Source organism: Delphinapterus leucas, chromosome 19 (assembly GCF_059928025.1).
Source record: "Delphinapterus leucas isolate spDelLeu-1000000601 "Yukka" chromosome 19, BTC_Dleu_Yukka2, whole genome shotgun sequence".
NCBI classification, from domain to species: domain Eukaryota; kingdom Metazoa; phylum Chordata; class Mammalia; order Artiodactyla; family Monodontidae; genus Delphinapterus; species Delphinapterus leucas.
In genome coordinates this window covers 29,259,383-29,285,677 of record NC_143147.1, presented here as the reverse complement: position 1 = coordinate 29,285,677, position 26,295 = coordinate 29,259,383, and the positions used below count along the sequence as shown (strand labels likewise).

At 77.1% G+C, this 26,295-nt stretch overlaps 25 non-coding genes across 25 annotated transcripts; all 25 read right to left on the bottom strand.

Annotated features, from left to right (window-relative positions):
- Positions 1-341: 341 nt before the first annotated feature.
- Positions 342-460, bottom strand: LOC149745927 (5S ribosomal RNA). Its single transcript, XR_016389188.1, has one exon. It is a non-coding gene; the product is annotated as a 5S ribosomal RNA (ribosomal RNA).
- Positions 461-1,395: 935 nt separating this feature from the next.
- Positions 1,396-1,514, bottom strand: LOC149745926 (5S ribosomal RNA). The gene has a single exon (XR_016389187.1). It is a non-coding gene; the product is annotated as a 5S ribosomal RNA (ribosomal RNA).
- A 934-nt stretch (positions 1,515-2,448) lies between these two features.
- On the bottom strand, positions 2,449-2,567 carry LOC149745925 (5S ribosomal RNA). Its single transcript, XR_016389923.1, has one exon. It is a non-coding gene; the product is annotated as a 5S ribosomal RNA (ribosomal RNA).
- A 933-nt stretch (positions 2,568-3,500) lies between these two features.
- On the bottom strand, positions 3,501-3,619 carry LOC149745924 (5S ribosomal RNA). Its single transcript, XR_016390381.1, has one exon. It is a non-coding gene; the product is annotated as a 5S ribosomal RNA (ribosomal RNA).
- Positions 3,620-4,552: 933 nt separating this feature from the next.
- Positions 4,553-4,671, bottom strand: LOC149745923 (5S ribosomal RNA). Its single transcript, XR_016390727.1, has one exon. It is a non-coding gene; the product is annotated as a 5S ribosomal RNA (ribosomal RNA).
- Positions 4,672-5,604: 933 nt separating this feature from the next.
- On the bottom strand, positions 5,605-5,723 carry LOC149745922 (5S ribosomal RNA). The gene has a single exon (XR_016389184.1). It is a non-coding gene; the product is annotated as a 5S ribosomal RNA (ribosomal RNA).
- A 934-nt stretch (positions 5,724-6,657) lies between these two features.
- On the bottom strand, positions 6,658-6,776 carry LOC149745921 (5S ribosomal RNA). The gene has a single exon (XR_016389183.1). It is a non-coding gene; the product is annotated as a 5S ribosomal RNA (ribosomal RNA).
- Positions 6,777-7,710: 934 nt separating this feature from the next.
- On the bottom strand, positions 7,711-7,829 carry LOC149745920 (5S ribosomal RNA). Its single transcript, XR_016390370.1, has one exon. It is a non-coding gene; the product is annotated as a 5S ribosomal RNA (ribosomal RNA).
- Positions 7,830-8,762: 933 nt separating this feature from the next.
- LOC149745919 (5S ribosomal RNA) lies at positions 8,763-8,881 on the bottom strand. Its single transcript, XR_016390359.1, has one exon. It is a non-coding gene; the product is annotated as a 5S ribosomal RNA (ribosomal RNA).
- A 933-nt stretch (positions 8,882-9,814) lies between these two features.
- Positions 9,815-9,933, bottom strand: LOC149745918 (5S ribosomal RNA). The gene has a single exon (XR_016389182.1). It is a non-coding gene; the product is annotated as a 5S ribosomal RNA (ribosomal RNA).
- Positions 9,934-10,855: 922 nt separating this feature from the next.
- On the bottom strand, positions 10,856-10,974 carry LOC149745917 (5S ribosomal RNA). The gene has a single exon (XR_016389181.1). It is a non-coding gene; the product is annotated as a 5S ribosomal RNA (ribosomal RNA).
- Positions 10,975-11,908: 934 nt separating this feature from the next.
- On the bottom strand, positions 11,909-12,027 carry LOC149745916 (5S ribosomal RNA). Its single transcript, XR_016390661.1, has one exon. It is a non-coding gene; the product is annotated as a 5S ribosomal RNA (ribosomal RNA).
- A 922-nt stretch (positions 12,028-12,949) lies between these two features.
- Positions 12,950-13,068, bottom strand: LOC149745915 (5S ribosomal RNA). The gene has a single exon (XR_016389180.1). It is a non-coding gene; the product is annotated as a 5S ribosomal RNA (ribosomal RNA).
- Positions 13,069-13,989: 921 nt separating this feature from the next.
- LOC149745914 (5S ribosomal RNA) lies at positions 13,990-14,108 on the bottom strand. The gene has a single exon (XR_016390348.1). It is a non-coding gene; the product is annotated as a 5S ribosomal RNA (ribosomal RNA).
- Positions 14,109-15,029: 921 nt separating this feature from the next.
- On the bottom strand, positions 15,030-15,148 carry LOC149745913 (5S ribosomal RNA). The gene has a single exon (XR_016389179.1). It is a non-coding gene; the product is annotated as a 5S ribosomal RNA (ribosomal RNA).
- A 933-nt stretch (positions 15,149-16,081) lies between these two features.
- Positions 16,082-16,200, bottom strand: LOC149745912 (5S ribosomal RNA). The gene has a single exon (XR_016389713.1). It is a non-coding gene; the product is annotated as a 5S ribosomal RNA (ribosomal RNA).
- Positions 16,201-17,134: 934 nt separating this feature from the next.
- LOC149745911 (5S ribosomal RNA) lies at positions 17,135-17,253 on the bottom strand. Its single transcript, XR_016389178.1, has one exon. It is a non-coding gene; the product is annotated as a 5S ribosomal RNA (ribosomal RNA).
- Positions 17,254-18,174: 921 nt separating this feature from the next.
- Positions 18,175-18,293, bottom strand: LOC149745910 (5S ribosomal RNA). Its single transcript, XR_016390337.1, has one exon. It is a non-coding gene; the product is annotated as a 5S ribosomal RNA (ribosomal RNA).
- A 921-nt stretch (positions 18,294-19,214) lies between these two features.
- On the bottom strand, positions 19,215-19,333 carry LOC149745909 (5S ribosomal RNA). The gene has a single exon (XR_016389177.1). It is a non-coding gene; the product is annotated as a 5S ribosomal RNA (ribosomal RNA).
- Positions 19,334-20,267: 934 nt separating this feature from the next.
- Positions 20,268-20,386, bottom strand: LOC149745908 (5S ribosomal RNA). The gene has a single exon (XR_016389176.1). It is a non-coding gene; the product is annotated as a 5S ribosomal RNA (ribosomal RNA).
- A 934-nt stretch (positions 20,387-21,320) lies between these two features.
- LOC149745907 (5S ribosomal RNA) lies at positions 21,321-21,439 on the bottom strand. Its single transcript, XR_016389175.1, has one exon. It is a non-coding gene; the product is annotated as a 5S ribosomal RNA (ribosomal RNA).
- Positions 21,440-22,372: 933 nt separating this feature from the next.
- On the bottom strand, positions 22,373-22,491 carry LOC149745906 (5S ribosomal RNA). Its single transcript, XR_016389712.1, has one exon. It is a non-coding gene; the product is annotated as a 5S ribosomal RNA (ribosomal RNA).
- A 934-nt stretch (positions 22,492-23,425) lies between these two features.
- On the bottom strand, positions 23,426-23,544 carry LOC149745905 (5S ribosomal RNA). The gene has a single exon (XR_016389173.1). It is a non-coding gene; the product is annotated as a 5S ribosomal RNA (ribosomal RNA).
- Positions 23,545-24,478: 934 nt separating this feature from the next.
- Positions 24,479-24,597, bottom strand: LOC149745904 (5S ribosomal RNA). Its single transcript, XR_016389172.1, has one exon. It is a non-coding gene; the product is annotated as a 5S ribosomal RNA (ribosomal RNA).
- A 933-nt stretch (positions 24,598-25,530) lies between these two features.
- LOC149745903 (5S ribosomal RNA) lies at positions 25,531-25,649 on the bottom strand. The gene has a single exon (XR_016389711.1). It is a non-coding gene; the product is annotated as a 5S ribosomal RNA (ribosomal RNA).
- Between the last annotated feature and the right edge of the window lie 646 nt (positions 25,650-26,295).

The window sequence follows — 26,295 nt, the reverse complement described above, 5'->3', positions numbered from 1 at the left end:
CACACCCACCGGCACACAGGTGGCGGCCCCGGGGCGGGGCGCCGGTGGGGGCGGCCAGGTGCAGGTCGAGGGGCTCGCTGGCCGAAGGGACGGCAACCGGGCCCGCGGCGGAGCCTGGGTCCGGGCCAGGCACCCCGGGGTCGTCTGGGGTGCGGCTGCCTTCCAGGGCCGCCTTCTGGCCGCCTGGCGGGCCGGGCCGGCGGGGAGCGCCCCCTCCGGCGCGCGCGCCGTGGTGGGAGGGGCCTGAGGAGGCGGGGCCTGCAGCGGGGCCCCGGCGCGGGCGGAGCCGGCGGCCACCGCCCGCGGGCGAGTTAAAGGAGAAGGCGGAGCGGGAGGCAAAAAGCCTACAGCACCCGGTATTCCCAGGCGGTCTCCCATCCAAGTACTAACCAGGCCCGACCCTGCTTAGCTTCCGAGATCAGACGAGATCGGGCGCGTTCAGGGTGGTATGGCCGTAGACGGGGGCGGGGACGGCGGGCTGCCTCTTGAGGCCCACTTTCGCTGGCGCTTGCGCCTCATCGCCAGCCTGGCGGTCAGCCCGCCCCGGCAGGACCCCGTCGCCCGCCCAGGCAGGGGGAACGGAGGTCTCGGGTACCGGGCGGTGGTGGAGGCGGAGGGTTTGGCCACCCCCTCCCAGCCGAGGGCGGGCGTGACCCAGCGAACCCTTCGGCGCTTGGCGCCCCGCCCAAGATCCGGCCCGTCGCTCACAGGGACGTGGCCCCGGAGGCTTCAGGGCCCGGGGCCCGCGGTCCCTTGGGCATCGCCCCTGCCCGCCCACGCGGCGCTAGGCGCCGCCCAGCCGCAGCCCGGGCCGGCCCTCCTGCCCGACAGCAGCTGGCCCGAAGCCACTGGGAGCCACCATCGTGTCGCCACGGCCCCTCAGCCCCGGCGAGGCCACCCTTGCCCACACACCACCCGCCGAGCTCAGGAGCCCGCCCCTGGCGGCCGGCAGGCCCGGGGAAGCGGCCCCTGCCCTCGATCCCGCTCCCGCACCCGGCCACGGCGGCGACACGGGAGGGGGGCGGGGCTTTTGCCGGAGGGAGCTGTGGAGGGACACACCCACCGGCACACAGGTGGCGGCCCCGGGGCGGGGCGCCGGTGGGGGCGGCCAGGTGCAGGTCGAGGGGCTCGCTGGCCGAAGGGACGGCAACCGGGCCCGCGGCGGAGCCTGGGTCCGGGCCAGGCACCCCGGGGTCGTCTGGGGTGCGGCTGCCTTCCAGGGCCGCCTTCTGGCCGCCTGGCGGGCCGGGCCGGCGGGGAGCGCCCCCTCCGGCGCGCGCGCCGTTGTGGGAGGGGCCTGAGGAGGCGGGGCCTGCAGCGGGGCCCCGGCGCGGGCGGAGCCGGCGGCCACCGCCCGCGGGCGAGTTAAAGGAGAAGGCGGAGCGGGAGGCAAAAAGCCTACAGCACCCGGTATTCCCAGGCGGTCTCCCATCCAAGTACTAACCAGGCCCGACCCTGCTTAGCTTCCGAGATCAGACGAGATCGGGCGCGTTCAGGGTGGTATGGCCGTAGACGGGGGCGGGGACGGCGGGCTGCCTCTTGAGGCCCACTTTCGCTGGCGCTTGCGCCTCACCGCCAGCCTGGCGGTCAGCCCGCCCCGGCAGGAACCCGTCGCCCGCCCAGGCAGGGGGAACGGAGGTCTCGGGTACCGGGCGGTGGCGGAGGCGGAGGGTTTGGCCACCCCCTCCCAGCCGAGGGCGGGCGTGACCCAGCGAACCCTTCGGCGCTTGGCGCCCCGCCCAAGATCCGGCCCGTCGCTCACAGGGACGTGGCCCCGGAGGCTTCAGGGCCCGGGGCCCGCGGTCCCTTGGGCATCGCCCCTGCCCGCCCACGCGGCGCTAGGCGCCGCCCAGCCGCAGCCCGGGCCGGCCCTCCTGCCCGACAGCAGCTGGCCCGAAGCCACTGGGAGCCACCATCGTGTCGCCACGGCCCCTCAGCCCCGGCGAGGCCACCCTTGCCCGCACACCACCCGCCGGGCTCAGGAGCCCGCCCCTGGCGGCCGGCAGGCCCGGGGAAGCGGCCCCTGCCCTCGATCCCGCTCCCGCACCCGGCCGCGGCGGCGACACGGCGGGGGGCGGGGCTTTTGCCGGAGGGAGCTGTGGAGGGACACACCCACCGGCACACAGGTGGCGGCCCCGGGGCGGGGCGCCGGTGGGGGCGGCCAGGTGCAGGTCGAGGGGCTCGCTGGCCGAAGGGACGGCAACCGGGCCCGCGGCGGAGCCTGGGTCCGGGCCAGGCACCCCGGGGGCGTCTGGGGTGCGGCTGCCTTCCAGGGCCGCCTTCTGGCCGCCTGGCGGGCCGGGCCGGCGGGGAGCGCCCCCTCCGGCGCGCGCGCCGTGGTGGGAGGGGCCTGAGGATGCGGGGCCTGCAGCGGGGCCCCGGCGCGGGCGGAGCCGGCGGCCACCGCCCGCGGGCGAGTTAAAGGAGAAGGCGGAGCGGGAGGCAAAAAGCCTACAGCACCCGGTATTCCCAGGCGGTCTCCCATCCAAGTACTAACCAGGCCCGACCCTGCTTAGCTTCCAAGATCAGACGAGATCGGGCGCGTCCAGGGTGGTATGGCCGTAGACAGGGGCGGGGACGGCGGGCTGCCTCTTGAGGCCCACTTTCGCTGGCGCTTGCGCCTCACCGCCAGCCTGGCGGTCAGCCCGCCCCGGCAGGACCCCGTCGCCCGCCCAGGCAGGGGGAACGGAGGTCTCGGGTACCGGGCGGTGGCGGAGGCGGAGGGTTTGGCCACCCCCTCCCAGCCGAGGGCGGGCGTGACCCAGCGAACCCTTCGGCGCTTGGCGCCCCGCCCAAGATCCGGCCCGTCGCTCACAGGGACGTGGCCCCGGAGGCTTCAGGGCCCGGGGCCCGCGGTGCCTTGGGCATCGCCCCTGCCCGCCCACGCGGCGCTAGGCGCCGCCCAGTCGCAGCCCGGGCCGGCCCTCCTGCCCGACAGCAGCTGGCCCGAAGCCACTGGGAGCCACCATCGTGTCGCCACGGCCCCTCAGCCCCGGCGAGGCCACCCTTGCCCGCACACCACCCGCCGAGCTCAGGAGCCCGCCCCTGGCGGCCGGCAGGCCCGGGGAAGCGGCCCCTGCCCTCGATCCCGCTCCCGCACCCGGCCGCGGCGGCGACACGGCGGGGGGCGGGGCTTTTGCCGGAGGGAGCTGTGAGGGACATACCCACCGGCACACAGGTGGCGGCCCCGGGGCGGGGCGCCGGTGGGGGCGGCCAGGTGCAGGTCGAGGGGCTCGCTGGCCGAAGGGACGGCAACCGGGCCCGCGGCGGAGCCTGGGTCCGGGCCAGGCACCCCGGGGGCGTCTGGGGTGCGGCTGCCTTCCAGGGCCGCCTTCTGGTCGCCTGGCGGGCCGGGCCGGCGGGGAGCGCCCCCTCCGGCGCGCGCGCCGTGGTGGGAGGGGCCTGAGGAGGCGGGGCCTGCAGCGGGGCCCCGGCGCGGGCGGAGCCGGCGGCCACCGCCCGCGGGCGAGTTAAAGGAGAAGGCGGAGCGGGAGGCAAAAAGCCTACAGCACCCGGTATTCCCAGGCGGTCTCCCATCCAAGTACTAACCAGGCCCGACCCTGCTTAGCTTCCGAGATCAGACGAGATCGGGCGCGTCCAGGGTGGTATGGCCGTAGACGGGGGGGGGACGGCGGGCTGCCTCTTGAGGCCCACTTTCGCTGGCGCTTGCGCCTCACCGCCAGCCTGGCGGTCAGCCCGCCCCGGCAGGACCCCGTCGCCCGCCCAGGCAGGGGGAACGGAGGTCTCGGGTACCGGGCGGTGGCGGAGGCGGAGGGTTTGGCCACCCCCTCCCAGCCGAGGGCGGGCGTGACCCAGCGAACCCTTCGGCGCTTGGCGCCCCGCCCAAGATCCGGCCCGTCGCTCACAGGGACGTGGCCCCGGAGGCTTCAGGGCCCGGGGCCCGCGGTCCCTTGGGCATCGCCCCTGCCCGCCCACGCGGCGCTAGGCGCCGCCCAGCCGCAGCCCGGGCCAGCCCTCCTGCCCAACAGCAGCTGGCCCGAAGCCACTGGGAGCCACCATCGTGTCGCCACGGCCCCTCAGCCCCGGCGAGGCCACCCTTGCCCGCACACCACCCGCCGGGCTCAGGAGCCCGCCCCTGGCGGCCGGCAGGCCCGGGGAAGCGGCCCCTGCCCTCGATCCCGCTCCCGCACCCGGCCGCGGCGGCGACACGGCGGGGGGCGGGGCTTTTGCCGGAGGGGGCTGTGGAGGGACACACCCACCGGCACACAGGTGGCGGCCCCGGGGCGGGGCGCCGGTGGGGGCGGCCAGGTGCAGGTCGAGGGGCTCGCTGGCCGAAGGGACGGCAACCGGGCCCGCGGCGGAGCCTGGGTCCGGGCCAGGCACCCCGGGGGCGTCTGGGGTGCGGCTGCCTTCCAGGGCCGCCTTCTGGTCGCCTGGCGGGCCGGGCCGGCGGGGAGCGCCCCCTCCGGCGCGCGCGCCGTGGTGGGAGGGGCCTGAGGAGGCGGGGCCTGCAGCGGGGCCCCGGCGTGGGCGGAGCCGGCGGCCACCGCCCGCGGGCGATTTAAAGGAGAAGGCGGAGCGGGAGGCAAAAAGCCTACAGCACCCGGTATTCCCAGGCGGTCTCCCACCCAAGTACTAACCAGGCCCGACCCTGCTTAGCTTCCGAGATCAGACGAGATCGGGCGCGTTCAGGGTGGTATGGCCGTAGACGGGACGGGGACGGCGGGCTGCCCCTTGAGGCCCACTTTCGCTGGCGCTTGCGCCTCACCGCCAGCCTGGCGGTCAGCCCGCCCCGGCAGGACCCCGTCGCCCGCCCAGGCAGGGGGAACGGAGGTCTCGGGTACCGGGCGGTGGCGGAGGCGGAGGGTTTGGCCACCCCCTCCCAGCCGAGGGCGGGCGTGACCCAGCGAACCCTTCGGCGCTTGGCGCCCCGCCCAAGATCCGGCCCGTCGCTCACAGGGACGTGGCCCCGGAGGCTTCAGGGCCCGGGGCCCGCGGTCCCTTGGGCATCGCCCCTGCCCGCCCACGCGGCGCTAGGCGCCGCCCAGCCGCAGCCCGGGCCGGCCCTCCTGCCCGACAGCAGCTGGCCCGAAGCCACTGGGAGCCACCATCGTGTCGCCACGGCCCCTCAGCCCCGGCGAGGCCACCCTTGCCCGCACACCACCCGCCGGGCTCAGGAGCCCGCCCCTGGCGGCCGGCAGGCCCGGGGAAGCGGCCCCTGCCCTCGATCCCGCTCCCGCACCCGGCCGCGGCGGCGACACGGCGGGGGGCGGGGCTTTTGCCGGAGGGAGCTGTGGAGGGACACACCCACCGGCACACAGGTGGCGGCCCCGGGGCGGGGCGCCGGTGGGGGCGGCCAGGTGCAGGTCGAGGGGCTCGCTGGCCGAAGGGACGGCAACCGGGCCCGCGGCGGAGCCTGGGTCCGGGCCAGGCACCCCGGGGTCGTCTGGGGTGCGGCTGCCTTCCAGGGCCGCCTTCTGGCCGCCTGGCGGGCCGGGCCGGCGGGGAGCGCCCCCTCCGGCGCGCGCGCCGTGGTGGGAGGGGCCTGAGGAGGCGGGGCCTGCAGCGGGGCCCCGGCGCGGGCGGAGCCGGCGGCCACCGCCCGCGGGCGAGTTAAAGGAGAAGGCGGAGCGGGAGGCAAAAAGCCTACAGCACCCGGTATTCCCAGGCGGTCTCCCATCCAAGTACTAACCAGGCCCGACCCTGCTTAGCTTCCGAGATCAGACGAGATCGGGCGCGTTCAGGGTGGTATGGCCGTAGACGGGGGCGGGGACGGCGGGCTGCCTCTTGAGGCCCACTTTCGCTGGCGCTTGCGCCTCATCGCCAGCCTGGCGGTCAGCCCGCCCCGGCAGGACCCCGTCGCCCGCCCAGGCAGGGGGAACGGAGGTCTCGGGTACCGGGCGGTGGCGGAGGCGGAGGGTTTGGCCACCCCCTCCCAGCCGAGGGCGGGCGTGACCCAGCGAACCCTTCGGCGCTTGGCGCCCCGCCCAAGATCCGGCCCGTCGCTCACAGGGACGTGGCCCCGGAGGCTTCAGGGCCCGGGGCCCGCGGTCCCTTGGGCATCGCCCCTGCCCGCCCACGCGGCGCTAGGCGCCGCCCAGCCGCAGCCCGGGCCGGCCCTCCTGCCCGACAGCAGCTGGCCCGAAGCCACTGGGAGCCACCATCGTGTCGCCACGGCCCCTCAGCCCCGGCGAGGCCACCCTTGCCCACACACCACCCGCCGAGCTCAGGAGCCCGCCCCTGGCGGCCGGCAGGCCCGGGGAAGCGGCCCCTGCCCTCGATCCCGCTCCCGCACCCGGCCGCGGCGGCGACACGGCGGGGGGCGGGGCTTTTGCCGGAGGGAGCTGTGGAGGGACACACCCACCGGCACACAGGTGGCGGCCCCGTGGCGGGGCGCCGGTGGGGGCGGCCAGGTGCAGGTCGAGGGGCTCGCTGGCCGAAGGGACGGCAACCGGGCCCGCGGCGGAGCCTGGGTCCGGGCCAGGCACCCCGGGGTCGTCTGGGGTGCGGCTGCCTTCCAGGGCCGCCTTCTGGCCGCCTGGCGGGCCGGGCCGGCGGGGAGCGCCCCCTCCGGCGCGCGCGCCGTGGTGGGAGGGGCCTGAGGAGGCGGGGCCTGCAGCGGGGCCCCGGCGCGGGCGGAGCCGGCGGCCACCGCCCGCGGGCGAGTTAAAGGAGAAGGCGGAGCGGGAGGCAAAAAGCCTACAGCACCCGGTATTCCCAGGCGGTCTCCCATCCAAGTACTAACCAGGCCCGACCCTGCTTAGCTTCCGAGATCAGACGAGATCGGGCGCGTTCAGGGTGGTATGGCCGTAGACGGGGGCGGGGACGGCGGGCTGCCTCTTGAGGCCCACTTTCGCTGGCGCTTGCGCCTCACCGCCAGCCTGGCGGTCAGCCCGCCCCGGCAGGAACCCGTCGCCCGCCCAGGCAGGGGGAACGGAGGTCTCGGGTACCGGGCGGTGGCGGAGGCGGAGGGTTTGGCCACCCCCTCCCAGCCGAGGGCGGGCGTGACCCAGCGAACCCTTCGGCGCTTGGCGCCCCGCCCAAGATCCGGCCCGTCGCTCACAGGGACGTGGCCCCGGAGGCTTCAGGGCCCGGGGCCCGCGGTCCCTTGGGCATCGCCCCTGCCCGCCCACGCGGCGCTAGGCGCCGCCCAGCCGCAGCCCGGGCCGGCCCTCCTGCCCGACAGCAGCTGGCCCGAAGCCACTGGGAGCCACCATCGTGTCGCCACGGCCCCTCAGCCCCGGCGAGGCCACCCTTGCCCGCACACCACCCGCCGGGCTCAGGAGCCCGCCCCTGGCGGCCGGCAGGCCCGGGGAAGCGGCCCCTGCCCTCGATCCCGCTCCCGCACCCGGCCGCGGCGGCGACACGGCGGGGGGCGGGGCTTTTGCCGGAGGGAGCTGTGGAGGGACACACCCACCGGCACACAGGTGGCGGCCCCGGGGCGGGGCGCCGGTGGGGGCGGCCAGGTGCAGGTCGAGGGGCTCGCTGGCCGAAGGGACGGCAACCGGGCCCGCGGCGGAGCCTGGGTCCGGGCCAGGCACCCCGGGGGCGTCTGGGGTGCGGCTGCCTTCCAGGGCCGCCTTCTGGCCGCCTGGCGGGCCGGGCCGGCGGGGAGCGCCCCCTCCGGCGCGCGCGCCGTGGTGGGAGGGGCCTGAGGATGCGGGGCCTGCAGCGGGGCCCCGGCGCGGGCGGAGCCGGCGGCCACCGCCCGCGGGCGAGTTAAAGGAGAAGGCGGAGCGGGAGGCAAAAAGCCTACAGCACCCGGTATTCCCAGGCGGTCTCCCATCCAAGTACTAACCAGGCCCGACCCTGCTTAGCTTCCGAGATCAGACGAGATCGGGCGCGTCCAGGGTGGTATGGCCGTAGACAGGGGCGGGGACGGCGGGCTGCCTCTTGAGGCCCACTTTCGCTGGCGCTTGCGCCTCACCGCCAGCCTGGCGGTCAGCCCGCCCCGGCAGGACCCCGTCGCCCGCCCAGGCAGGGGGAACGGAGGTCTCGGGTACCGGGCGGTGGCGGAGGCGGAGGGTTTGGCCACCCCCTCCCAGCCGAGGGCGGGCGTGACCCAGCGAACCCTTCGGCGCTTGGCGCCCCGCCCAAGATCCGGCCCGTCGCTCACAGGGACGTGGCCCCGGAGGCTTCAGGGCCCGGGGCCCGCGGTGCCTTGGGCATCGCCCCTGCCCGCCCACGCGGCGCTAGGCGCCGCCCAGCCGCAGCCCGGGCCGGCCCTCCTGCCCGACAGCAGCTGGCCCGAAGCCACTGGGAGCCACCATCGTGTCGCCACGGCCCCTCAGCCCCGGCGAGGCCACCCTTGCCCGCACACCACCCGCCGAGCTCAGGAGCCCGCCCCTGGCGGCCGGCAGGCCCGGGGAAGCGGCCCCTGCCCTCGATCCCGCTCCCGCACCCGGCCGCGGCGGCGACACGGCGGGGGGCGGGGCTTTTGCCGGAGGGAGCTGTGAGGGACATACCCACCGGCACACAGGTGGCGGCCCCGGGGCGGGGCGCCGGTGGGGGCGGCCAGGTGCAGGTCGAGGGGCTCGCTGGCCGAAGGGACGGCAACCGGGCCCGCGGCGGAGCCTGGGTCCGGGCCAGGCACCCCGGGGGCGTCTGGGGTGCGGCTGCCTTCCAGGGCCGCCTTCTGGTCGCCTGGCGGGCCGGGCCGGCGGGGAGCGCCCCCTCCGGCGCGCGCGCCGTGGTGGGAGGGGCCTGAGGAGGCGGGGCCTGCAGCGGGGCCCCGGCGCGGGCGGAGCCGGCGGCCACCGCCCGCGGGCGAGTTAAAGGAGAAGGCGGAGCGGGAGGCAAAAAGCCTACAGCACCCGGTATTCCCAGGCGGTCTCCCATCCAAGTACTAACCAGGCCCGACCCTGCTTAGCTTCCGAGATCAGACGAGATCGGGCGCGTCCAGGGTGGTATGGCCGTAGACGGGGGCGGGGACGGCGGGCTGCCTCTTGAGGCCCACTTTCGCTGGCGCTTGCGCCTCACCGCCAGCCTGGAGGTCAGCCCGCCCTGGCAGGACCCCGTCGCCCGCCCAGGCAGGGGGAACGGAGGTCTCGGGTACCGGGCGGTGGCGGAGGCGGAGGGTTTGGCCACCCCCTCCCAGCCGAGGGCGGGCGTGACCCAGCGAACCCTTCGGCGCTTGGCGCCCCGCCAAGATCCCGCCCGTCGCTCACAGGGACGTGGCCCCGGAGGCTTCAGTGCCCGGGGCCCGCGGTCCCTTGGGCATCGCCCCTGCCCGCCCACGCGGCGCTAGGCGCCGCCCAGCCGCAGCCCGGGCCGGCCCTCCTGCCCGACAGCAGCTGGCCCGAAGCCACTGGGAGCCACCATCGTGTCGCCACGGCCCCTCAGCCCCGGCGAGGCCACCCTTGCCCGCACACCACCCGCCGAGCTCAGGAGCCCGCCCCTGGCGGCCGGCAGGCCCGGGGAAGCGGCCCCTGCCCTCGATCCCGCTCCCGCACACGGCCGCGGCGGCGACACGGCGGGGGGCGGGGCTTTTGCCGGAGGGAGCTGTGGAGGGACACACCCACCGGCACACAGGTGGCGGCCCCGGGGCGGGGCGCCGGTGGGGGCGGCCAGGTGCAGGTCGAGGGGCTCGCTGGCGGAAGGCACGGCAATCGGGCCCGCGGCGGAGCCTGGGTCCGGGCCAGGCACCCCGGGGGCGTCTGGGGTGCGGCTGCCTTCCAGGGCCGCCTTCTGGCCGCCTGGCGGGCCGGACTGGCGGGGAGCGCCCCCTCCGGCGCGCGCGCCGTGGTGGGAGGGGCCTGAGGAGGCGGGGCCTGCAGCGGGGCCCCGGCGCGGGCGGAGCCGGCGGCCACCGCCCGCGGGCGAGTTAAAGGAGAAGGCGGAGCGGGAGGCAAAAAGCCTACAGCACCCGGTATTCCCAGGCGGTCTCCCATCCAAGTACTAACCAGGCCCGACCCTGCTTAGCTTCCGAGATCAGACGAGATCGGGCGCGTTCAGGGTGGTATGGCCGTAGACGGGGGCGGGGACGGCGGGCTGCCTCCTGAGGCCCACTTTCGCTGTCGCTTGCGCCTCACCGCCAGCCTGGCGGTCAGCCCGCCCCGGCAGGAACCCGTCGCCCGCCCAGGCAGGGGGAACGGAGGTCTCGGGTACCGGGCGGTGGCGGAGGCGGAGGGTTTGGCCACCCCCTCCCAGCCGAGGGCGGGCGTGACCCAGCGAACCCTTCGGCGCTTGGCGCCCCGCCCAAGATCCGGCCCGTCGCTCACAGGGACGTGGCCCCGGAGGCTTCAGGGCCCGGGGCCCGCGGTCCCTTGGGCATCGCCCCTGTCCGCCCACGCGGCGCTAGGCGCCGCCCGGCCGCAGCCCGGGCCGGCCCTCCTGCCCGACAGCAGCTGGCCCGAAGCCACTGGGAGCCACCATCGTGTCGCCACGGCCCCTCAGCCCCGGCGAGGCCACCCTTGCCCGCACACCACCCGCCGAGCTCAGGAGCCCGCCCCTGGCGGCTGGCAGGCCCGGGGAAGCGGCCCCTGCCCTCGATCCCGCTCCCGCACCCGGCCGCGGCGGCGACACGGCGGGGGGCGGGGCTTTTGCCGGAGGGAGCTGTGGAGGGACACACCCACCGGCACACAGGTGGCGGCCCCGGGGCGGGGCGCCGGTGGGGGCGGCCATGTGCAGGTCGAGGGGCTCGCTGGCCGAAGGGACGGCAACCGGGCCCGCGGCGGAGCCTGGGTCCGGGCCAGGCACCCCGGGGGCGTCTGGGGTGCGGCTGCCTTCCAGGGCCGCCTTCTGGCCGGGCCGGCGGGGATCGCCCCCTCCGGCGCGCGCGCCGTGGTGGGAGGGGCCTGAGGAGGCGGGGCCTGCAGCGGGGCCCCGGCGCGGGCGGAGCCGGCGGCCACCGCCCGCGGGCGAGTTAAAGGAGAAGGCGGAGCGGGAGGCAAAAAGCCTACAGCACCCGGTATTCCCAGGCGGTCTCCCATCCAAGTACTAACCAGGCCCGACCCTGCTTAGCTTCCGAGATCAGACGAGATCGGGCGCGTTCAGGGTGGTATGGCCGTAGACGGGGGCGGGGACGGCGGGCTGCCTCTTGAGGCCCACTTTCGCTGGCGCTTGCGCCTCACCGCCAGCCTGGCGGTCAGCCCGCCCCGGCAGGACCACGTCGCCCGCCCAGGCAGGGGGAACGGAGGTCTCGGGTACCGGGCGGTGGCGGAGGCGGAGGGTTTGGCCACCCCCTCCCAGCCGAGGGCGGGCGTGACCCAGCGAACCCTTCCGCGCTTGGCGCCCCGCCCAAGATCCGGCCCGTCGCTCACAGGGACGTGGCCCCGGAGGCTTCAGGGCCCGGGGCCCGCGGTCCCTTGGGCATCGCCCCTGCCCGCCCACGCGGCGCTAGGCGCCGCCCAGCCGCAGCCCGGGCCGGCCCTCCTGCCCGACAGCAGCTGGCCCGAAGCCACTGGGAGCCACCATCGTGTCGCCACGGCCCCTCAGCCCCGGCGAGGCCACCCTTGCCCGCACACCACCCGCCGAGCTCAGGAGCCCGCCCCTGGCGGCCGGCAGGCCCGGGGAAGCGGCCCCTGCCCTCGATCCCGCTCCCGCACCCGGCCGCGGCGGCGACACGGCGGGGGGCGGGGCTTTTGCCGGAGGGAGCTGTGGAGGGACACACCCACCGGCACACAGGTGGCGGCCCCGGGGCGGGGCGCCGGTGGGGGCGGCCAGGTGCAGGTCGACGGGCTCGCTGGCCGAAGGGACGGCAACCGGGCCCGCGGCGGAGCCTGGGTCCGGGCCAGGCACCCCGGGGGCGTCTGGGGTGCGGCTGCCTTCCAGGGCCGCCTTCTGGCCGCCTGGCGGGCCGGGCCGGCGGGGAGCGCCCCCTCCGGCGCGCGCGCCGTGGTGGGAGGGGCCTGAGGAGGCGGGGCCTGCAGCGGGGCCCCGGCGCGGGCGGAGCCGGCGGCCACCGCCCGCGGGCGAGTTAAAGGAGAAGGCGGAGCAGGAGGCAAAAAGCCTACAGCACCCGGTATTCCCAGGTGGTCTCCCATCCAAGTACTAACCAGGCCCGACCCTGCTTAGCTTCCGAGATCAGACGAGATCGGGCGCGTTCAGGGTGGTATGGCCGTAGACGGGGGCGGGGACGGCGGGCTGCCTCCTGAGGCCCACTTTCGCTGTCGCTTGCGCCTCACCGCCAGCCTGGCGGTCAGCCCGCCCCGGCAGGAACCCGTCGCCCGCCCAGGCAGGGGGAACGGAGGTCTCGGGTACCGGGCGGTGGCGGAGGCGGAGGGTTTGGCCACCCCCTCCCAGCCGAGGGCGGGCGTGACCCAGCGAACCCTTCGGCGCTTGGCGCCCCGCCCAAGATCCGGCCCGTCGCTCACAGGGACGTGGCCCCGGAGGCTTCAGGGCCCGGGGCCCGCGGTCCCTTGGGCATCGCCCCTGTCCGCCCACGCGGCGCTAGGCGCCGCCCGGCCGCAGCCCGGGCCGGCCCTCCTGCCCGACAGCAGCTGGCCCGAAGCCACTGGGAGCCACCATCGTGTCGCCACGGCCCCTCAGCCCCGGCGAGGCCACCCTTGCCCGCACACCACCCGCCGAGCTCAGGAGCCCGCCCCTGGCGGCTGGCAGGCCCGGGGAAGCGGCCCCTGCCCTCGATCCCGCTCCCGCACCCGGCCGCGGCGGCGACACGGCGGGGGGCGGGGCTTTTGCCGGAGGGAGCTGTGGAGGGACACACCCACCGGCACACAGGTGGCGGCCCCGGGGCGGGGCGCCGGTGGGGGCGGCCATGTGCAGGTCGAGGGGCTCGCTGGCCGAAGGGACGGCAACCGGGCCCGCGGCGGAGCCTGGGTCCGGGCCAGGCACCCCGGGGGCGTCTGGGGTGCGGCTGCCTTCCAGGGCCGCCTTCTGGCCGGGCCGGCGGGGATCGCCCCCTCCGGCGCGCGCGCCGTGGTGGGAGGGGCCTGAGGAGGCGGGGCCTGCAGCGGGGCCCCGGCGCGGGCGGAGCCGGCGGCCACCGCCCACGGGCGAGTTAAAGGAGAAGGCGGAGCGGGAGGCAAAAAGCCTACAGCACCCGGTATTCCCAGGCGGTCTCCCATCCAAGTACTAACCAGGCCCGACCCTGCTTAGCTTCCGAGATCAGACGAGATCGGGCGCGTTCAGGGTGGTATGGCCGTAGACGGGGGCGGGGACGGCGGGCTGCCTCTTGAGGCCCACTTTCGCTGGCGCTTGCGCCTCACCGCCAGCCTGGCGGTCAGCCCGCCCCGGCAGGACCACGTCGCCCGCCCAGGCAGGGGGAACGGAGGTCTCGGGTACCGGGCGGTGGCGGAGGCGGAGGGTTTGGCCACCCCCTCCCAGCCGAGGGCGGGCGTGACCCAGCGAACCCTTCGGCGCTTGGCGCCCCGCCCAAGATCCGGCCCGTCGCTCACAGGGACGTGGCCGCGGAGGCTTCAGGGCCCGGGGCCCGCGGTCCCTTGGGCATCGCCCCTGCCCGCCGACGCGGCGCTAGGAGCCGCCCAGCCGCAGCCCGGGCCGGCCCTCCTGCCCGACAGCAGCTGGCCCGAAGCCACTGGGAGCCACCATCGTGTCGCCACGGCCCCTCAGCCCCGGCGAGGCCACCCTTGCCCGCACACCACACGCCGGGCTCAGTAGCCCGCCCCTGGCGGCCGGCAGGCCAGGGGAAGCGGCCCCTGCCCTCGATCCCGCTCCCGCACCCGGCCGCGGCGGTGACACGGCGGGGGGCGGGGCTTTTGCCGGAGGGAGCTGTGGAGGGACACACCCACCGGCACACAGGTGGCGGCCCCGGGGCGGGGCGCCGGTGGGGGCGGCCAGGTGCAGGTCGAGGGGCTCGCTGGCCAAAGGGACGGCAACCGGGCCCGCGGCGGAGCCTGGGTCCGGGCCAGGCACCCCGGGGCGTCTGGGGTGCGGCTGCCTTCCAGGGCCGCCTTCTGGCCGGGCCGGCGGGGAGCGCCCCCTCCGGCGCGCGCGCCGTGGTGGGAGGGGCCTGAGGAGGCGGGGCCTGCAGCGGGGCCCCGGCGCGGGCGGAGCCGGCGGCCACCGCCCGCGGGCGAGTTAAAGGAGAAGGCGGAGCGGGAGGCAAAAAGCCTACAGCACCCGGTATTCCCAGGCGGTCTCCCATCCAAGTACTAACCAGGCCCGACCCTGCTTAGCTTCCGAGATCAGACGAGATCGGGCGCGTCCAGGGTGGTATGGCCGTAGACGGGGGCGGGGACGGCGGGCTGCCTCTTGAGGCCCACTTTCGCTGGCGCTTGCGCCTCACCGCCAGCCTGGAGGTCAGCCCGCCCCGGCAGGACCCCGTCGCCCGCCCAGGCAGGGGGAACGGAGGTCTCGGGTACCGGGCGGTGGCGGAGGCGGAGGGTTTGGCCACCCCCTCCCAGCCGAGGGCGGGCGTGACCCAGCGAACCCTTCGGCGCTTGGCGCCCCGCCAAGATCCCGCCCGTCGCTCACAGGGACGTGGCCCCGGAGGCTTCAGTGCCCGGGGCCCGCGGTCCCTTGGGCATCGCCCCTGCCCGCCCACGCGGCGCTAGGCGCCGCCCAGCCGCAGCCCGGGCCGGCCCTCCTGCCCGACAGCAGCTGGCCCGAAGCCACTGGGAGCCACCATCGTGTCGCCACGGCCCCTCAGCCCCGGCGAGGCCACCCTTGCCCGCACACCACCCGCCGAGCTCAGGAGCCCGCCCCTGGCGGCCGGCAGGCCCGGGGAAGCGGCCCCTGCCCTCGATCCCGCTCCCGCACACGGCCGCGGCGGCGACACGGCGGGGGGCGGGGCTTTTGCCGTAGGGAGCTGTGGAGGGACACACCCACCGGCACACAGGTGGCGGCCCCGGGGCGGGGCGCCGGTGGGGGCGGCCATGTGCAGGTCGAGGGTCTCGCTGGCCGAAGGGACGGCAACCGGGCCCACGGCGGAGCCTGGGTCCGGGCCAGGCACCCCGGGGGCGTCTGGGGTGCGGCTGCCTTCCAGGGCCGCCTTCTGGCCGGGCCGGCGGGGATCGCCCCCTCCGGCGCGCGCGCCGTGGTGGGAGGGGCCTGAGGAGGCGGGGCCTGCAGCGGGGCCCCGGCGCGGGCGGAGCCGGCGGCCACCGCCCGCGGGCGAGTTAAAGGAGAAGGCGGAGCGGGAGGCAAAAAGCCTACAGCACCCGGTATTCCCAGGCGGTCTCCCATCCAAGTACTAACCAGGCCCGACCCTGCTTAGCTTCCGAGATCAGACGAGATCGGGCGCGTTCAGGGTGGTATGGCCGTAGACGGGGGCGGGGACGGCGGGCTGCCTCTTGAGGCCCACTTTCGCTGGCGCTTGCGCCTCACCGCCAGCCTGGCGGTCAGCCCGCCCCGGCAGGACCACGTCGCCCGCCCAGGCAGGGGGAACGGAGGTCTCGGGTACCGGGCGGTGGCGGAGGCGGAGGGTTTGGCCACCCCCTCCCAGCCGAGGGCGGGCGTGACCCAGCGAACCCTTCGGCGCTTGGCGCCCCGCCAAGATCCCGCCCGTCGCTCACAGGGACGTGGCCCCGGAGGCTTCAGGGCCCGGGGCCCGCGGTCCCTTGGGCATCGCCCCTGCCCGCCCACGCGGCCCTAGGCGCCGCCCGGCCGCAGCCCGGGCCGGCCCTCCTGCCCGACAGCAGCTGGCCCGAAGCCACTGGGAGCCACCATCGTGTCGCCACGGCCCGTCAGCCCCGGCGAGGCCACCCTTGCCCGCACACCACCCGCCGAGCTCAGGAGCCCGCCCCTGGCGGCCGGCAGGCCCGGGGAAGCGGCCCCTGCCCTGGATCCCGCTCCCGCACCCGGCCGCGGCGGCGACACGGCGGGGGGCGGGGCTTTTGCCAGAGGGAGCTGTGGAGGGACACACCCACCGGCACACAGGTGGCGGCCCCGGGGCGGGGCGCCGGTGGGGGCGGCCAGGTGCAGGTCGAGGGGCTCGCTGGCCGAAGGGACGGCAACCGGGCCCGCGGCGGAGCCTGGGTCCGGGCCAGGCACCCCGGGGGCGTCTGGGGTGCGGCTGCCTTCCAGGGCCGCCTTCTGGCCGCCTGGCGGGCCGGGCCGGCGGGGAGCGCCCCCTCCGGCGCGCGCGCCGTGGTGCGAGGGCCCTGAGGAGGCGGGGCCTGCAGCGGAGCCCCGGCGCGGGCGGAGCCGGCGGCCAGCGCCCGCGGGCGAGTTCAAGGAGAAGGCGGAGCGGGAGGCAAAAAGCCTACAGCACCCGGTATTCACAGGCGGTCTCCCATCCAAGTACTAACCAGGCCCGACCCTGCTTAGCTTCCGAGATCAGACGAGATCGGGCGCGTTCAGGGTGGTATGGCCGTAGACGGGGGCGGGGACGGCGGGCTGCCTCTTGAGGCCCACTTTCGCTGGCGCTTGCGCCTCACCGCCAGCCTGGCGGTCAGCCCGCCCCGGCAGGACCCCGTCGCCCGCCCAGGCAGGGGGAACGGAGGTCTCGGGTACCGGGTGGTGGCGGAGGCGGAGGGTTTGGCCACCCCCTCCCAGCCGAGGGCGGGCGTGACCCAGCGAACCCTTCGGCGCTTGGCGCCCCGCCCAAGATCCGGCCCGTCGCTCACAGGGACGTGGCCCCGGAGGCTTCAGGGCCCGGGGCCCGCGGTCCCTTGGGCATCGCCCCTGCCCGCCCACGCGGCGCTAGGCGCCGCCCAGCCGCAGCCCGGGCCGGCCCTCCTGCCCGACAGCAGCTGGCCCGAAGCCACTGGGAGCCACCATCGTGTCGCCACGGCCCCTCAGCCCCGGCGAGGCCACCCTTGCCCGCACACCACCCGCCGAGCTCAGCAGCCCGCCCCTGGCGGCCGGCAGGCCCGGGGAAGCGGCCCCTGCCCTCGATCCCGCTCCCGCACCCGGCCGCGGCGGCGACACGGCGGGGGGCGGGGCTTTTGCCGGAGGGAGCTGTGGAGGGACACACCCACCGGCACACAGGTGGCGGCCCCGGGGCGGGGCGCCGGTGGGGGCGGCCAGGTGCAGGTCGAGGGGCTCGCTGGCCGAAGGGACGGCAACCGGGCCCGCGGCAGAGCCTGGGTCCGGGCCAGGCACCCCGGGGGCGTCTGGGGTGCGGCTGCCTTCCAGGGCCGCCTTCTGGCCGCCTGGCGGGCCGGGCCGGCGGGGAGCGCCCCCTCCGGCGCGCGCGCCGTGGTGGGAGGGGCCTGAGGAGGCGGGGCCTGCAGCGGGGCCCCGGCGCGGGCGGAGCCGGCGGCCACCGCCCGCGGGCGAGTTAAAGGAGAAGGCGGAGCAGGAGGCAAAAAGCCTACAGCACCCGGTATTCCCAGGCGGTCTCCCATCCAAGTACTAACCAGGCCCGACCCTGCTTAGCTTCCGAGATCAGACGAGATCGGGCGCGTTCAGGGTGGTATGGCCGTAGACGGGGGCGGGGACGGCGGGCTGCCTCCTGAGGCCCACTTTCGCTGTCGCTTGCGCCTCACCGCCAGCCTGGCGGTCAGCCCGCCCCGGCAGGAACCCGTCGCCCGCCCAGGCAGGGGGAACGGAGGTCTCGGGTACCGGGCGGTGGCGGAGGCGGAGGGTTTGGCCACCCCCTCCCAGCCGAGGGCGGGCGTGACCCAGCGAACCCTTCGGCGCTTGGCGCCCCGCCCAAGATCCGGCCCGTCGCTCACAGGGACGTGGCCGCGGAGGCTTCAGGGCCCGGGGCCCGCGGTCCCTTGGGCATCGCCCCTGCCCGCCGACGCGGCGCTAGGAGCCGCCCAGCCGCAGCCCGGGACGGCCCTCCTGCCCGACAGCAGCTGGCCCGAAGCCACTGGGAGCCACCATCGTGTCGCCACGGCCCCTCAGCCCCGGCGAGGCCACCCTTGCCCGCACACCACCCGCCGGGCTCAGTAGCCCGCCCCTGGCGGCCGGCAGGCCAGGGGAAGCGGCCCCTGCCCTCGATCCCGCTCCCGCACCCGGCCGCGGCGGTGACACGGCGGGGGGCGGGGCTTTTGCCGGAGGGAGCTGTGGAGGGACACACCCACCGGCACACAGGTGGCGGCCCCGGGGCGGGGCGCCGGTGGGGGCGGCCAGGTGCAGGTCGAGGGGCTCGCTGGCCGAAGGGACGGCAACCGGGCCCGCGGCGGAGCCTGGGTCCGGGCCAGGCACCCCGGGGCGTCTGGGGTGCGGCTGCCTTCCAGGGCCGCCTTCTGGCCGGGCCGGCGGGGAGCGCCCCCTCCGGCGCGCGCGCCGTGGTGGGAGGGGCCTGAGGAGGCGGGGCCTGCAGCGGGGCCCCGGCGCGGGCGGAGCCGGCGGCCACCGCCCGCGGGCGAGTTAAAGGAGAAGGCGGAGCGGGAGGCAAAAAGCCTACAGCACCCGGTATTCCCAGGCGGTCTCCCATCCAAGTACTAACCAGGCCCGACCCTGCTTAGCTTCCGAGATCAGACGAGATCGGGCGCGTCCAGGGTGGTATGGCCGTAGACGGGGGCGGGGACGGCGGGCTGCCTCTTGAGGCCCACTTTCGCTGGCGCTTGCGCCTCACCGCCAGACTGGAGGTCAGCCCGCCCTGGCAGGACCCCGTCGCCCGCCCAGGCAGGGGGAACGGAGGTCTCGGGTACCGGGCGGTGGCGGAGGCGGAGGGTTTGGCCACCCCCTCCCAGCCGAGGGCGGGCGTGACCCAGCGAACCCTTCGGCGCTTGGCGCCCCGCCAAGATCCCGCCCGTCGCTCACAGGGACGTGGCCCCGGAGGCTTCAGTGCCCGGGGCCCGCGGTCCCTTGGGCATCGCCCCTGCCCGCCCACGCGGCGCTAGGCGCCGCCCAGCCGCAGCCCGGGCCGGCCCTCCTGCCCGACAGCAGCTGGCCCGAAGCCACTGGGAGCCACCATCGTGTCGCCACGGCCCCTCAGCCCCGGCGAGGCCACCCTTGCCCGCACACCACCCGCCGAGCTCAGGAGCCCGCCCCTGGCGGCCGGCAGGCCCGGGGAAGCGGCCCCTGCCCTCGATCCCGCTCCCGCACACGGCCGCGGCGGCGACACGGCGGGGGGCGGGGCTTTTGCCGGAGGGAGCTGTGGAGGGACACACCCACCGGCACACAGGTGGCGGCCCCGGGGCGGGGCGCCGGTGGGGGCGGCCAGGTGCAGGTCGAGGGGCTCGCTGGCGGAAGGCACGGCAACCGGGCCCGCGGCGGAGCCTGGGTCCGGGCCAGGCACCCCGGGGGCGTCTGGGGTGCGGCTGCCTTCCAGGGCCGCCTTCTGGCCGGGCCGGCGGGGATCGCCCCCTCCGGCGCGCGCGCCGTGGTGGGAGGGGCCTGAGGAGGCGGGGCCTGCAGCGGGGCCCCGGCGCGGGCGGAGCCGGCGGCCACCGCCCGCGGGCGAGTTAAAGGAGAAGGCGGAGCGGGAGGCAAAAAGCCTACAGCACCCGGTATTCCCAGGCGGTCTCCCATCCAAGTACTAACCAGGCCCGACCCTGCTTAGCTTCCGAGATCAGACGAGATCGGGCGCGTTCAGGGTGGTATGGCCGTAGACGGGGGCGGGGACGGCGGGCTGCCTCTTGAGGCCCACTTTCGCTGGCGCTTGCGCCTCACCGCCAGCCTGGCGGTCAGCCCGCCCCGGCAGGACCACGTCGCCCGCCCAGGCAGGGGGAACGGAGGTCTCGGGTACCGGGCGGTGGCGGAGGCGGAGGGTTTGGCCACCCCCTCCCAGCCGAGGGCGGGCGTGACCCAGCGAACCCTTCCGCGCTTGGCGCCCCGCCCAAGATCCGGCCCGTCGCTCACAGGGACGTGGCCCCGGAGGCTTCAGGGCCCGGGGCCCGCGGTCCCTTGGGCATCGCCCCTGCCCGCCCACGCGGCGCTAGGCGCCGCCCAGCCGCAGCCCGGGCCGGCCCTCCTGCCCGACAGCAGCTGGCCCGAAGCCACTGGGAGCCACCATCGTGTCGCCACGGCCCCTCAGCCCCGGCGAGGCCACCCTTGCCCGCACACCACCCGCCGAGCTCAGGAGCCCGCCCCTGGCGGCCGGCAGGCCCGGGGAAGCGGCCCCTGCCCTCGATCCCGCTCCCGCACCCGGCCGCGGCGGCGACACGGCGGGGGGCGGGGCTTTTGCCGGAGGGAGCTGTGGAGGGACACACCCACCGGCACACAGGTGGCGGCCCCGGGGCGGGGCGCCGGTGGGGGCGGCCAGGTGCAGGTCGACGGGCTCGCTGGCCGAAGGGACGGCAACCGGGCCCGCGGCGGAGCCTGGGTCCGGGCCAGGCACCCCGGGGGCGTCTGGGGTGCGGCTGCCTTCCAGGGCCGCCTTCTGGCCGCCTGGCGGGCCGGGCCGGCGGGGAGCGCCCCCTACGGCGCGCGCGCCGTGGTGGGAGGGGCCTGAGGAGGCGGGGCCTGCAGCGGGGCCCCGGCGCGGGCGGAGCCGGCGGCCACCGCCCGCGGGCGAGTTAAAGGAGAAGGCGGAGCAGGAGGCAAAAAGCCTACAGCACCCGGTATTCCCAGGCGGTCTCCCATCCAAGTACTAACCAGGCCCGACCCTGCTTAGCTTCCGAGATCAGACGAGATCGGGCGCGTTCAGGGTGGTATGGCCGTAGACGGGGGCGGGGACGGCGGGCTGCCTCCTGAGGCCCACTTTCGCTGTCGCTTGCGCCTCACCGCCAGCCTGGCGGTCAGCCCGCCCCGGCAGGAACCCGTCGCCCGCCCAGGCAGGGGGAACGGAGGTCTCGGGTACCGGGCGGTGGCGGAGGCGGAGGGTTTGGCCACCCCCTCCCAGCCGAGGGCGGGCGTGACCCAGCGAACCCTTCGGCGCTTGGCGCCCCGCCCAAGATCCGGCCCGTCGCTCACAGGGACGTGGCCCCGGAGGCTTCAGGGCCCGGGGCCCGCGGTCCCTTGGGCATCGCCCCTGTCCGCCCACGCGGCGCTAGGCGCCGCCCGGCAGCAGCCCGGGCCGGCCCTCCTGCCCGACAGCAGCTGGCCCGAAGCCACTGGGAGCCACCATCGTGTCGCCACGGCCCCTCAGCCCCGGCGAGGCCACCCTTGCCCGCACACCACCCGCCGAGCTCAGGAGCCCGCCCCTGGCGGCCGGCAGGCCCGGGGAAGCGGCCCCTGCCCTCGATCCCGCTCCCGCACCCGGCAGCGGCGGCGACACGGCGGGGGGCGGGGCTTTTGCCGGAGGGAGCTGTGGAGGGACACACCCACCGGCACACAGGTGGCGGCCCCGGGGCGGGGCGCCGGTGGGGGCGGCCAGGTGCAGGTCGACGGGCTCGCTGGCCGAAGGGACGGCAACCGGGCCCGCGGCGGAGCCTGGGTCCGGGCCAGGCACCCCGGGGGCGTCTGGGGTGCGGCTGCCTTCCAGGGCCGCCTTCTGGCCGCCTGGCGGGCCGGGCCGGCGGGGAGCGCCCCCTCCGGCGCGCGCGCCGTGGTGGGAGGGGCCTGAGGAGGCGGGGCTTGCAGCGGGGCCCCGGCGCGGGCGGAGCCCGCGGCCACCGCCCGCGGGCGAGTTAAAGGAGAAGGCGGAACGGGAGGCAAAAAGCCTACAGCACCCGGTATTCCCAGGCGGTCTCCCATCCAAGTACTAACCAGGCCCGACCCTGCTTAGCTTCCGAGATCAGACGAGATCGGGCGCGTTCAGGGTGGTATGGCCGTAGACGGGGGCGGGGACGGCGGGCTGCCTCTTGAGGCCCACTTTCGCTGGCGCTTGCGCCTCACCGCCAGCCTGGCGGTCAGCCCGCCCCGGCAGGACCCCGTCGCCCGCCCAGGCAGGGGGAACGGAGGTCTCGGGTACCGGGCGGTGGCGGAGGCGGAGGGTTTGGCCACCCCCTCCCAGCCGAGGGCGGGCGTGACCCAGCGAACCCTTCGGCGCTTGGCGCCCCGCCAAGATCCCGCCCGTCGCTCACAGGGACGTGGCCCCGGAGGCTTCAGGGCCCGGGGCCCGCGGTCCCTTGGGCATCGCCCCTGCCCGCCCACGCGGCCCTAGGCGCCGCCCGGCCGCAGCCCGGGCCGGCCCTCCTGCCCGACAGCAGCTGGCCCGAAGCCACTGGGAGCCACCATCGTGTCGCCACGGCCCGTCAGCCCCGGCGAGGCCACCCTTGCCCGCACACCACCCGCCGAGCTCAGGAGCCCGCCCCTGGCGGCCGGCAGGCCCGGGGAAGCGGCCCCTGCCCTGGATCCCGCTCCCGCACCCGGCCGCGGCGGCGACACGGCGGGGGGCGGGGCTTTTGCCGGAGGGAGCTGTGGAGGGACACACCCACCGGCACACAGGTGGCGGCCCCGGGGCGGGGCGCCGGTGGGGGCGGCCAGGTGCAGGTCGAGGGGCTCGCTGGCCGAAGGGACGGCAACCGGGCCCGCGGCGGAGCCTGGGTCCGGGCCAGGCACCCCGGGGGCGTCTGGGGTGCGGCTGCCTTCCAGGGCCGCCTTCTGGCCGCCTGGCGGGCCGGGCCGGCGGGGAGCGCCCCCTCCGGCGCGCGCGCCGTGGTGCGAGGGCCCTGAGGAGGCGGGGCCTGCAGCGGAGCCCCGGCGCGGGCGGAGCCGGCGGCCAGCGCCCGCGGGCGAGTTCAAGGAGAAGGCGGAGCGGGAGGCAAAAAGCCTACAGCACCCGGTATTCACAGGCGGTCTCCCATCCAAGTACTAACCAGGCCCGACCCTGCTTAGCTTCCGAGATCAGACGAGATCGGGCGCGTTCAGGGTGGTATGGCCGTAGACGGGGGCGGGGACGGCGGGCTGCCTCTTGAGGCCCACTTTCGCTGGCGCTTGCGCCTCACCGCCAGCCTGGCGGTCAGCCCGCCCCGGCAGGACCCCGTCGCCCGCCCAGGCAGGGGGAACGGAGGTCTCGGGTACCGGGTGGTGGCGGAGGCGGAGGGTTTGGCCACCCCCTCCCAGCCGAGGGCGGGCGTGACCCAGCGAACCCTTCGGCGCTTGGCGCCCCGCCCAAGATCCGGCCCGTCGCTCACAGGGACGTGGCCCCGGAGGCTTCAGGGCCCGGGGCCCGCGGTCCCTTGGGCATCGCCCCTGCCCGCCCACGCGGCGCTAGGCGCCGCCCAGCCGCAGCCCGGGCCGGCCCTCCTGCCCGACAGCAGCTGGACCGAAGCCACTGGGAGCCACCATCGTGTCGCCACGGCCCCTCAGCCCCGGCGAGGCCACCCTTGCCCGCACACCACCCGCCGAGCTCAGGAGCCCGCCCCTGGCGGCCGGCAGGCCCGGGGAAGCGGCCCCTGCCCTCGATCCCGCTCCCGCACCCGGCCGCGGCGGCGACACGGCGGGGGGCGGGGCTTTTGCCGGAGGGAGCTGTGGAGGGACACACCCACCGGCACACAGGTGGCGGCCCCGGGGCGGGGCGCCGGTGGGGGCGGCCAGGTGCAGGTCGAGGGGCTCGCTGGCCGAAGGGACGGCAACCGGGCCCGCGGCAGAGCCTGGGTCCGGGCCAGGCACCCCGGGGGCGTCTGGGGTGCGGCTGCCTTCCAGGGCCGCCTTCTGGCCGCCTGGCGGGCCGGGCCGGCGGGGAGCGCCCCCTCCGGCGCGCGCGCCGTGGTGGGAGGGGCCTGAGGAGGCGGGGCCTGCAGCGGGGCCCCGGCGCGGGCGGAGCCGGCGGCCACCGCCCGCGGGCGAGTTAAAGGAGAAGGCGGAGCAGGAGGCAAAAAGCCTACAGCACCCGGTATTCCCAGGCGGTCTCCCATCCAAGTACTAACCAGGCCCGACCCTGCTTAGCTTCCGAGATCAGACGAGATCGGGCGCGTTCAGGGTGGTATGGCCGTAGACGGGGGCGGGGACGGCGGGCTGCCTCCTGAGGCCCACTTTCGCTGTCGCTTGCGCCTCACCGCCAGCCTGGCGGTCAGCCCGCCCCGGCAGGAACCCGTCGCCCGCCCAGGCAGGGGGAACGGAGGTCTCGGGTACCGGGCGGTGGCGGAGGCGGAGGGTTTGGCCACCCCCTCCCAGCCGAGGGCGGGCGTGACCCAGCGAACCCTTCGGCGCTTGGCGCCCCGCCCAAGATCCGGCCCGTCGCTCACAGGGACGTGGCCGCGGAGGCTTCAGGGCCCGGGGCCCGCGGTCCCTTGGGCATCGCCCCTGCCCGCCGACGCGGCGCTAGGAGCCGCCCAGCCGCAGCCCGGGCCGGCCCTCCTGCCCGACAGCAGCTGGCCCGAAGCCACTGGGAGCCACCATCGTGTCGCCACGGCCCCTCAGCCCCGGCGAGCCCACCCTTGCCCGCACACCACCCGCCGGGCTCAGTAGCCCGCCCCTGGCGGCCGGCAGGCCCGGGGAAGCGGCCCCTGCCCTCGATCCCGCTCCCGCACCCGGCAGCGGCGGCGACACGGCGGGGGGCGGGGCTTTTGCCGGAGGGAGCTGTGGAGGGACACACCCACCGGCACACAGGTGGCGGCCCCGGGGCGGGGCGCCGGTGGGGGCGGCCAGGTGCAGGTCGACGGGCTCGCTGGCCGAAGGGACGGCAACCGGGCCCGCGGCGGAGCCTGGGTCCGGGCCAGGCACCCCGGGGGCGTCTGGGGTGCGGCTGCCTTCCAGGGCCGCCTTCTGGCCGCCTGGCGGGCCGGGCCGGCGGGGAGCGCCCCCTCCGGCGCGCGCGCCGTGGTGGGAGGGGCCTGAGGAGGCGGGGCTTGCAGCGGGGCCCCGGCGCGGGCGGAGCCCGCGGCCACCGCCCGCGGGCGAGTTAAAGGAGAAGGCGGAACGGGAGGCAAAAAGCCTACAGCACCCGGTATTCCCAGGCGGTCTCCCATCCAAGTACTAACCAGGCCCGACCCTGCTTAGCTTCCGAGATCAGACGAGATCGGGCGCGTTCAGGGTGGTATGGCCGTAGACGGGGGCGGGGACGGCGGGCTGCCTCTTGAGGCCCACTTTCGCTGGCGCTTGCGCCTCACCGCCAGCCTGGCGGTCAGCCCGCCCCGGCAGGACCCCGTCGCCCGCCCAGGCAGGGGGAACGGAGGTCTCGGGTACCGGGCGGTGGCGGAGGCGGAGGGTTTGGCCACCCCCTCCCAGCCGAGGGCGGGCGTGACCCAGCGAACCCTTCGGCGCTTGGCGCCCCGCCAAGATCCCGCCCGTCGCTCACAGGGACGTGGCCCCGGAGGCTTCAGGGCCCGGGGCCCGCGGTCCCTTGGGCATCGCCCCTGCCCGCCCACGCGGCCCTAGGCGCCGCCCGGCCGCAGCCCGGGCCGGCCCTCCTGCCCGACAGCAGCTGGCCCGAAGCCACTGGGAGCCACCATCGTGTCGCCACGGCCCGTCAGCCCCGGCGAGGCCACCCTTGCCCGCACACCACCCGCCGAGCTCAGGAGCCCGCCCCTGGCGGCCGGCAGGCCCGGGGAAGCGGCCCCTGCCCTGGATCCCGCTCCCGCACCCGGCCGCGGCGGCGACACGGCGGGGGGCGGGGCTTTTGCCGGAGGGAGCTGTGGAGGGACACACCCACCGGCACACAGGTGGCGGCCCCGGGGCGGGGCGCCGGTGGGGGCGGCCAGGTGCAGGTCGAGGGGCTCGCTGGCCGAAGGGACGGCAACCGGGCCCGCGGCGGAGCCTGGGTCCGGGCCAGGCACCCCGGGGGCGTCTGGGGTGCGGCTGCCTTCCAGGGCCGCCTTCTGGCCGCCTGGCGGGCCGGGCCGGCGGGGAGCGCCCCCTCCGGCGCGCGCGCCGTGGTGCGAGGGCCCTGAGGAGGCGGGGCCTGCAGCGGAGCCCCGGCGCGGGCGGAGCCGGCGGCCAGCGCCCGCGGGCGAGTTCAAGGAGAAGGCGGAGCGGGAGGCAAAAAGCCTACAGCACCCGGTATTCACAGGCGGTCTCCCATCCAAGTACTAACCAGGCCCGACCCTGCTTAGCTTCCGAGATCAGACGAGATCGGGCGCGTTCAGGGTGGTATGGCCGTAGACGGGGGCGGGGACGGCGGGCTGCCTCTTGAGGCCCACTTTCGCTGGCGCTTGCGCCTCACCGCCAGCCTGGCGGTCAGCCCGCCCCGGCAGGACCCCGTCGCCCGCCCAGGCAGGGGGAACGGAGGTCTCGGGTACCGGGTGGTGGCGGAGGCGGAGGGTTTGGCCACCCCCTCCCAGCCGAGGGCGGGCGTGACCCAGCGAACCCTTCGGCGCTTGGCGCCCCGCCCAAGATCCGGCCCGTCGCTCACAGGGACGTGGCCCCGGAGGCTTCAGGGCCCGGGGCCCGCGGTCCCTTGGGCATCGCCCCTGCCCGCCCACGCGGCGCTAGGCGCCGCCCAGCCGCAGCCCGGGCCGGCCCTCCTGCCCGACAGCAGCTGGCCCGAAGCCACTGGGAGCCACCATCGTGTCGCCACGGCCCCTCAGCCCCGGCGAGGCCACCCTTGCCCGCACACCACCCGCCGAGCTCAGGAGCCCGCCCCTGGCGGCCGGCAGGCCCGGGGAAGCGGCCCCTGCCCTCGATCCCGCTCCCGCACCCGGCCGCGGCGGCGACACGGCGGGGGGCGGGGCTTTTGCCGGAGGGAGCTGTGGAGGGACACACCCACCGGCACACAGGTGGCGGCCCCGGGGCGGGGCGCCGGTGGGGGCG